This window comes from Lactuca saligna, chromosome 2 (assembly GCF_052625555.1).
Source record: "Lactuca saligna cultivar CGN05327 chromosome 2, ASM5262555v1, whole genome shotgun sequence".
Lineage (NCBI taxonomy): Eukaryota > Viridiplantae > Streptophyta > Magnoliopsida > Asterales > Asteraceae > Lactuca > Lactuca saligna.
The window spans coordinates 173,193,602-173,203,236 of record NC_136418.1 but is presented as its reverse complement, the minus strand read 5'-3'; positions in this window follow the sequence as shown (position 1 = coordinate 173,203,236).

Genomic DNA, 9,635 nt, shown 5'->3' with positions numbered 1-9,635 from the left:
GATCAAATCCAAATCCGAAGGGACCATGTACCCTTTGTATGACTCTATGATCATAGGAAAACCGCAGTTGTGCTTTGTTTCAAAAGCAGTAACCGAAGTCAGCTGGCTATGGCACCGCAAGCTAGCTCATCTCAATTTTAGATATATCAACAATCTGGTCGCCGGAGAACTCATCCGAGGTCTCTCAATTCTCAAATTCAGCAATGATACACTCTGTCATGCCTGCGAATCTGGCAAACAATCCAAAGCAAGTCACCCTATGGTGAGTGATTCTTCAAATCTCAAAACCTCTAGAGCTCCTACACATTGATCTTTACGGTCCATCTACCGTAGCCAACCTCCATCACAAGAAGTACATATCGGTCATAGTAGATGACTTCACTCGCTTCACATGGGTCTTCTTTTTGAGACTCAAGTCAGAAACACTGCAGGTTCTGATCAATTTCATCAAGGAGATTGAACTTCAGATCAAGTTACCAGTTCGTCGCATCCGTAGTGACAATGGAACCGAATTTACCAACCATCTTTTGTAATAAAGTTCGTCGAATAGGAATTCTAAAAGTAGACTCAATTGGACAATGTGGTTGCATATCATTGTTTTGTAATGTTTTGTAATTTTTCTCCTATAGCTTCTTACTAGTTTTTTTGAATAAAGTTCATCTTTTAGTTGTTCAAAAAAAAAAAATCATTGTACAACCGGTTAGAACCTTTACAATTATATTTGACTTTTGCTCCCATAACTTTGTTTTTAATTACTTCGATTTTTAAGTCTTTTACTCCTTTAATCTTCCAACATCTTTAGTGCTTGAATATTCGTATGTTACCATGAAGTCTTTGATTGATCGTCTTTTCACCAACTAAGACAGAAAATCTTCACCAGATGATTTGGGGTAGTGAACCATGTCTTCGTTAGCAAAGTATCAACTCATCAACCGAACTAGATGTTGAGATTCCTATGTGGTGCCTATATGAATTTAAATTAATTACATTGTACACAACAAGATTTCGTTGTCATATTTAATATGTTTGTTCGTCGATGTTCTATATTAATCCATCGTTATTTCTTTCTTCCATCAAAAAAGGGTATCTCAAGTGAAAAGTATGGTAAAATGATGCCATTTAAGGTGGTTTAACCACTAGCACATCCATCCATAAATGTTTTAAGATGTTTAGTTTGTCATCTTTCCGATCTAAGTTGGATTTTCCAACAAAAGTATGCTATAATATCTTTAAAATACGTTGATTAATGTTAAAGTTACCCTAAATTCTATTGTTATTGTCTGCATTTAACCGTTTAAATAGTTTTCTGCTTATTGTTAATTGAAAATATGGCTATCTTGACTATTCATATTTGATTGTTCATATTGTATATGATTCTTTTGTTAATTACCTTGCATTTCAGAAAATTTATAATGATTTTACTGAAAAGTATAGGTCTTTCTTGAAATATAGTAATTAAACGTATTTTGCGAATTAATAGCAATCTAAAATGGTGTAACTACTAATTTTATACTAAATCAGATCCTCTTTCTAAAGTATTTACTAGGACAATATACTTTATGGCAAAATACATGGCACCATCAATTAAATGTTGGAGACAACTTACATCATATGACCGAAACCAACATTGATAGTAATGTAATTCAAACCGAGTGTTGTGGTTTGTGCATATATACTAGTATACTACAAATCCGATAACGAAACATATGCGATGACGTATTTGTTCATGCATAGAGTGAAAACGTACATTAGCCATATTATGTCATCAGTAGATAAATCAAACGAAATCTGTCTATCATGTGTATAGTCTATTTTCATTCTTAATTATGATATTAATTAGTTACAACTTCATATTAATATCTATATTATTTTGCAAGCAACATAACTTAGAAATTTTTCATAGCCACCCAACATGACTAATTTGGCGTGTAGGGTACTTCATTTACTTCGATTTGGCATTAAACTTTTTTTTTTTACGTTGAATAATTTCTAAAAATCTGATAATTCTTGAACAACTAAGTTTTGAAAATCCGTCAAATTTATGTTCAGACAGGTACTTTCACACTTAATCACGTTCGTAGGTCCAACTGTAATATCCAAATCTAATTTATTTATTCACATAAATAAGATAAAAATATAAATTAAAATCATGTCCTTTCCACATATGCAACTAAGTTACTGAAAAGACACATCCCTTTACTCGCTTTATCTTGTAAAAAATATTATGCAACTGGTATTAATATTTTTCACACACATATATATATATATATATATATATATATATATATATATATATATATATATATATATATATATATATATTCTTCTCTTTGACAAATTAAATATTCTTCTACATTTTATTATATTTATCCTCCTATCATATTAGATGTTGATATCTATCACATTTAACGACTTATTTAATAAAAATTGATAATATTAGAGAATTTTTAATTTCTAATTCTCTTTGTATTAAACCAAAAGTTGGGTCGTTGTTTTGGTTATCGGTTCTTGTTGCAGATAATAAATAGATACTAGTAGTATCATATTACTAGTATCGTAAGCATGAAATGAAATTGTTGTTATCCACGACTATAAATAGAATAAGGTCGTTCGAGCTGAATTACCAAAAAAAAAAAAAAAAAAAACTTGGAAATGGTGCATTCATTTTATCCATGAAGTCGGTTTGAACAATACCAAGCATGACATATTGCCATTCAAAAAAAAGTATGACATTGGTTTAAGGCGGTTTTTTTCTATTGAATTTGGTAATACAAAAATAAATCCGCGTTCTTTATTCGAATGCTATTCGAGTTAAACCCTGACTCTAAAAAAATGGATCCATATATTTGCAATAAATAGTTCTCAATTATCTTCCTCAGGTTAAAATCATTAATTATAGACTCAAAAAAAAAAAAAAAAAAGTTAAAATGCTTAAGTGGGTATAACTATCCAATGCGTCATAAGTAATAACAATGTCCAATAATTACTTTTTTTTCTTTTTTGGGGTTGGGGGTGGGGAGATTGTACATTTTTTGACGTCATAAATTTTGCAAACCTTTCGCTACATGTTTTTTCCAATAAATACGTGCACCGAACATGCTACACATATATCTGCTTCTTTTGTGTCGGTTACTTAGTTAGGCCATTTACAACCTTCACATCGAAAAGATAACAATATAGTAAAAAATAAATTTATTATTGGTTTATAAGATATTTATTTTTATCTTTAAGATATTATGATTTTAAGATAAACTAAAAGCAATCTCGATCCACTAGATCTATCTCAAATAATATCTATAGTTGAATTTTAGGATCCTGATTATGATCGTACGAAATTAACATGATCCAATAACACTTCATGAATTTTACTATATAGTCTAACCTTAAAATTTTGTCTAGTCAACATGAAATCGAACATTACAAATTACAAAAAAATCTCATAGAACATCAGTAACTCATAATTCCTTTCAAATTAGTCCAAGTTATATTCTTATTATTTTATTTGTGATCTAAAGTCATTTTTTCTTTTAGTTGTGTATCATGATGACAAATTATATATATATTTTTTCTAATTAAGATGTTTTCTTCTTAATTTTTATGGTTTACAAAAGCAAAAATTATAGTTCATACTTACAAAGTTAAAATTGACTTTATAATCCATATCGACGTCTCAATCAACGTCAAGTAATAATGTATATAAAACGATACCGATCTTGCAAAATATAAAACAATATTCGATAAGATCCTGATCTTGAGAGCCTTCTGTTTATACTATTAATAATAAAACAATATGTTTTTATTATTTTATTATTTCATTAAAATGCAACAGTTATAATGTATACTTATTAGTTATTAGTTAATTTTCAATAATAATTTATGCTATGCAAATTTGCGAAAATAGAGTTCATAAGCGTCCAATCTTTTTTTTTATAAAATCAATATCATATTTCAATATTGAAATCATGTTCAAACTCTACTAGATTTGTATGCGTAATGATATGTTCAAAAGATGCATATGAGTGCCAAAAGAGTTCATGAAACTGCTTATTGTTTTACAAGGCTGATAAACCAATATAACAGACACTGCATTCATGATCCGATAACAAGAATGGAATAAAGAGATCTCCCATTTCTGATGTAATACATACGAGAAGTCATAGATACATATACAAATACTATGTCGATCGTATTTATTTCTTAAAATACATGGATTGTACGAGGAGGATGTTTAGATAAAGGAAGAATGATGTAAGGGATGGCACATAAGTTTGGTAAGTGATCGAAGTTGCAATAAATGAAGTGTGAATTTAAGAGGATGGGTGGCGGCCGGCGGGGGTAGGCTGGTGGTAGTTCCTAGCCATATGCTACCGAACTCACCATGTTCCCTTTCATATTTAATAAATATGGTTGGAACAAGTCAAAAATGTTTTGGTGCATACGTATAACTTTTTTGTTTTTTATAAGCAATATACAAATAATGTTTAGCAAATGCAAACTTGCATATAAAAATAATTACAGGTTTTCTAGAATGTCAAGATATAAGTAATAATTTGAAATTTTCTATTCCGGATCCGATGTATTACAATTTAGAAAGCTTGTTTATTGAAAAAATTGCATTGGTTATTTGATTATGATTGTACAAAGGTTTTCAAGCACATATATATCTCATATAGTTTATTGGGGCTCTTTGGGGTTTTTCGATTCTATTATGGAAAAATAGATTTTGGTCGTAAATGGATGGAAGACAAACATACTTTGATCCTCGCTAGGGTTGTTCGCTATTTTGATAAAATCGAATTGTCCAATTGGACAATTTTGATTGATTATTTGGTTCGGATATTCGGATTTTTGATTTGGTTTTCAACAAAACCGAACTATTATTTTGGATTTTGGATTAGTTTTAGTTTATAAAATAAGAACCGAATAGTTCAAAAAAAAACCGAATAAACATTTATCATATATATATATATATATATATATATATATATATATATATATATATATATATATATATATATATATATATAGAGAGAGAGAGAGAGAGAGAGAGAGAGAGTTATTTATTAATTTGTAATTTATTCTTTAAAATAGTTTCAAAACGTTTCACCCGATAAAAAATATTAATATGCATTTCTTTCAAGTTTTCTATCTATAAAATATTTAACTATAACACACCTTCTTAGTAGTTGTTTAAAATTTTCAAATCACAACTAAATAATTTGTTTTCACTTCTTATGTAAAATTGGGTAATATTATAATTATATATCGTTTTAAAATGTTTCGGTTTTTGAAAACCGAATTATAATAACTGATCCAACCGAATTGTAATTGGATAGGATCGGATTGGATTTGAATTTAGTTTGGACTATTCAGATCCATGTTTTGAAAACTGAAATCAAATTGGATTCACTTGATTGGATCAGATCAAACCGATCCATCCAAACGAATACCTCTCATCCTCGCCAATTGTCTTCCAAAGCAGTTTGTGACCTTGAAATGTGCAAGGCAAAGTGACCCTTTGCACCCTTTCTTTTTTGTTCTCTTCATAGAGGGGCTAAATGTTGCCTTGGAAGCCATTCATGAAAAACACTTATTCCATATAGTTTCTCTTCCTCAAAAGACCTTATCTTGTCTTACTTGATGTATTAAAGAGTGTTATCTGCATCTGATAACTATCTAAAATCAGCTTCATTAACTTAAAAAGAATCTTTAGATGTTTTATATTGCCTTACAGTTCGAATGTAAATTATTCTAAAAATAAATTGTTTAGTTTTGGAGTTGATCCCTTAGACTTAGCTCATGTGGGTAAAATCCTCAATGGGGGTTGGTTCTCATCCTTTCATCTATCTTGGTGTTCAACTCGGGACAATATGAAGTTGTTTCGTAATTGGAATTCGATTGCCTATCGGTTCAAAGATAAATTAAGTTGTTGAAATAAAAAACTATCTTGTTCAGTTCAGTCGTTCAAAGGAAGATCAACTATTGTCAAGTCGATCCTAAAGAACTTACCACTTTATTATTTCTATATTTTTTAAAGCTCCAAAAAGATCATTGACATTTTGGAAGGCAATATGAGCAATTCTTGGTGTGGAGACAAAACTAAAAAGAAAATCAATTATGTCGCTTGGCATAAGGTGGTGTCGCCTAAAAGTAGGGTGGTTTTGTGGTTCGATGTCTTAGAACCTTAAAAATATGGCTTTAATTTTCAAATAGTGTTGGCGAGTTAAAACGAATAGGGAAGGGTCCCATGTTATTCGTGTCATCCATAAAATTATCGGGCATGTCAATTTTCCGATGGCCAATAAATTCATTCCGAGATTATGGAAAAATATTACTAAGATAAATGAGGACTTGGTGGAGATGGGAGTGGATCTTCCTTTTTTTTTTTAAAGTTAATAATAGAACTAATATTGTATCTTGGAGATGTACCTCTCAATGACAAAATTTCACTGCATTATAGTGTCGTATCAAAAATAAATAAATAAATAATATAAAAACTATATGTTATCCCAAAATCGTTCTTTTGTGGTTAATTTTGGTAATTCTTGGAGTTGGGCTTGTGGAAAAAGTTGTGTGGAAGGGTCGAGCATATGGAATTGGATGAACTGCAGATGCATTTAGCCGATCATCTCGGCTTCTCTCTTATGTCAATAATTGATTCTGCCATTATCTTACCTAATCTGGTTGATGTTAAATGGATTGGGTGGATTCCTATTAAGTACATTATTTCATGTGGAGGCTTATGCAAAACTAAACCCCTATTGTTATGATTTATGAATATCATTGTTCGTGTTTTCTGTTTTTTAATGCCGATGAAAAAGGTGCTCATGTGTTTATTGATTTTCTCTTTCTCCCGGGCCATTTGGATTTGGTCCAACAGTTGGTGTCTTGTGGGCTTTGGGCCAAGAATTCATTCCATGAACTTTTTTCTGTTGTGGCAGCCTTTTCAATTAATAACTCCAAAAAAACACTTGTCATTTATATATCATATTGTCATGGTTTTTGTGAAAGGCGAGGAACGAAAGAGGTTCTAAAAAAAATGATCCTTAAAGCTAACGGGTGATAATTAGGTAACTCTGGATTAATTTTTACGTGAAAATGTTTAACTTACACTGGCATGTTTGGTGTTGCTTTATGATTTGTTGATCGTATTATGCTTCGCTAGTTTTTCTTTTTGAATGAATATTCTCTTTTTCTAAATAATGTACACATTACAATTTAATTATGTGTTCACATCAGTTAAAGTATAGGCCTAACATAAAAGAGTACGTGTCCATTTGTATTTCATAGAACTTGGAAAATCATATAAATAATAAATAAAGTTATATAAATAATAAACAAGTAGCAGGAGGCTAGCAAAAGTACAAAAAACAAGAAATCGTCTAAATTTATGGAATTGGATCTTAAAAAAGGAAATGTTTTTTTAACAACACCAATATATTGAGGTGTGTCGATACACAATGATTGATGTATAATACCATTAGACACAAACAACCAAGTGAAGTTACAACAATATTTCCCCCTAAGTTATGTCGGAAACACTTCATGACAAAGGAATACAGTGTTTTCACATCATCTAAAGTTATTGAAATTGAGGGAAAAAAATGTCCAAAGCTTAGTAAGTTCCCCAAAAATACCAATACATAAACAGATAGCAAATACAATTAACAACATACTATAGATTCAATCAATCATCCGGTTGGAATGCCGACATACTATGGGTCCAATCAATCATCGGGTTGGAATACCCCATGCCCTCAACCATCGGGTTAGATAGCCAACATACTATGGGTCCAATCATCCTCGGGATGGTATACCCTCGAGCCGATTCAACCATCAAGTTTGTATGCCCCGACCTGTTGGTTTACTCACAAAGAAATAAAGCCTCAACCACCGACCAAACATGTGTAGATATAACAGATAATCATATAACAATCTACAGCCAATCAAAAAGATCTACAGATCACTAAGCATAACATCATCCTATATACCAGTGTACCGATCAAACAGATCACTATAGTATAATAACATGCATAACAGGATATCAATCAAATGGGTTGGCATTGGTGCCTTCGACCAGTAAGTATAGTGAGGAAAATTCACCTCACAAATTGAACATAACTAATAAGGCCCGACTCCGAATCTCAGCTCTCTAACCGGTACCTATTTCCACCAAATGACCAATTCCATCAAAATCCCAAAATACCCAAAATGTCCTCAAGGTCAAAGTCAAAGTCAACTGGTCAAACCCACTAAATCAACCGAGTCAACCCAGTCGAGTCAACCCAACCGAGTTGACCCAGTTGGATTACACGGGGCGTACTCTGGAGGTACGCTTAGCATATGTGAAGCCTCGTAGAAGACCACCATCGGGGTGGTTGACCGAGTACGCAGGGCGTAGCCTCGCAACCTCCAAACTCCATTTAGTGCTTAATGGCTTAAGCACTTAAGCCCATATTTCAGATCCATGATCTAAACACACCCTAGAGTCATAAAGTTTCAAACTTGATGACTTTCCATGCCTAATAAGAGCTTAACTCAAGGTCTTAATCCATTAAGACCTTCTACAAGATGCATGGAGCAAATCTAACCAAATAAACTTCATTTTTATGGCTAAGGACCCCTCCTTGGGTTTGAAAGGACAACTCAAAACATCCAAAACATGTGATGCTCAAGATGGGACTTTTGGGACCAAAAAGTAACATAAAACACCCAAAAATGAGATCTAAAAAACAAGTCATCAAGGTATGAACTTTATACCTTGAGATAATGGAGAAATGAGCAAAACTTCCAGATCCAAGCGTTGCTTCAAGCTTCCAAGATTTATCACCACTTTCTTCTTCTTATGGAGCACTCACAAACTTACACTCAACCTTCCAAGGACTTAAGAGAGGCCAGGGTTACAAGGGAACTCGATTTCTCATAATGGATGCTGAAAAGTAAGGATGTTTAAATACTTAACATTCCCTAAAAATTAGGGTTTCCACTTTTAGGAAGTACGCCCAGCGTACACCTCATACGCATGGCATACTCCGAATCCATAATTACCAAAATGTCATTAAGGCCCTTATGCTTATAATTCTTGAACTTTGAGACCAATTGCAATATACTTAAATTAAAGGACTGGAAATAGGATTACCTTGACATCAGGATGTTACAATTCTCCCCTACTTAAACTAGACTTCGTCCACAAAGTCTATTGCGGTGAATAACTTTGGATAATGCTCCTGCATTTCATCCTTTGGCTCTTAGGTCCACTTAGAGCCCCTCTGGTGTTGTCACCGTACCTTTACCAAAGGTATTTATTTGTTACGCAAGACCTTCATCTTCCTTTCCAAGATAGCCACCGGCTTCTCAACATAGTTCAGGTGCTTATCAACCTGAATATCATCCAGGGAAACCACTACATCCTCGTCCAATATACAGTTTCACAACTGCAAAACATGGAAAGTGTTGTGAATATGACTAAGATCCTCAGGAACATCCAATATGTAAGCAACCTTGCAAATCTTGCCAATCACCCAAAAAGGCCCAATATAATAGGGACCCAATTTCCCTCTCTTCATGAAGCATATTACACCTTTCCAGGGTGATACCTTTAGTAATACCATGTCGCTAACCTAAAACTCCAACTC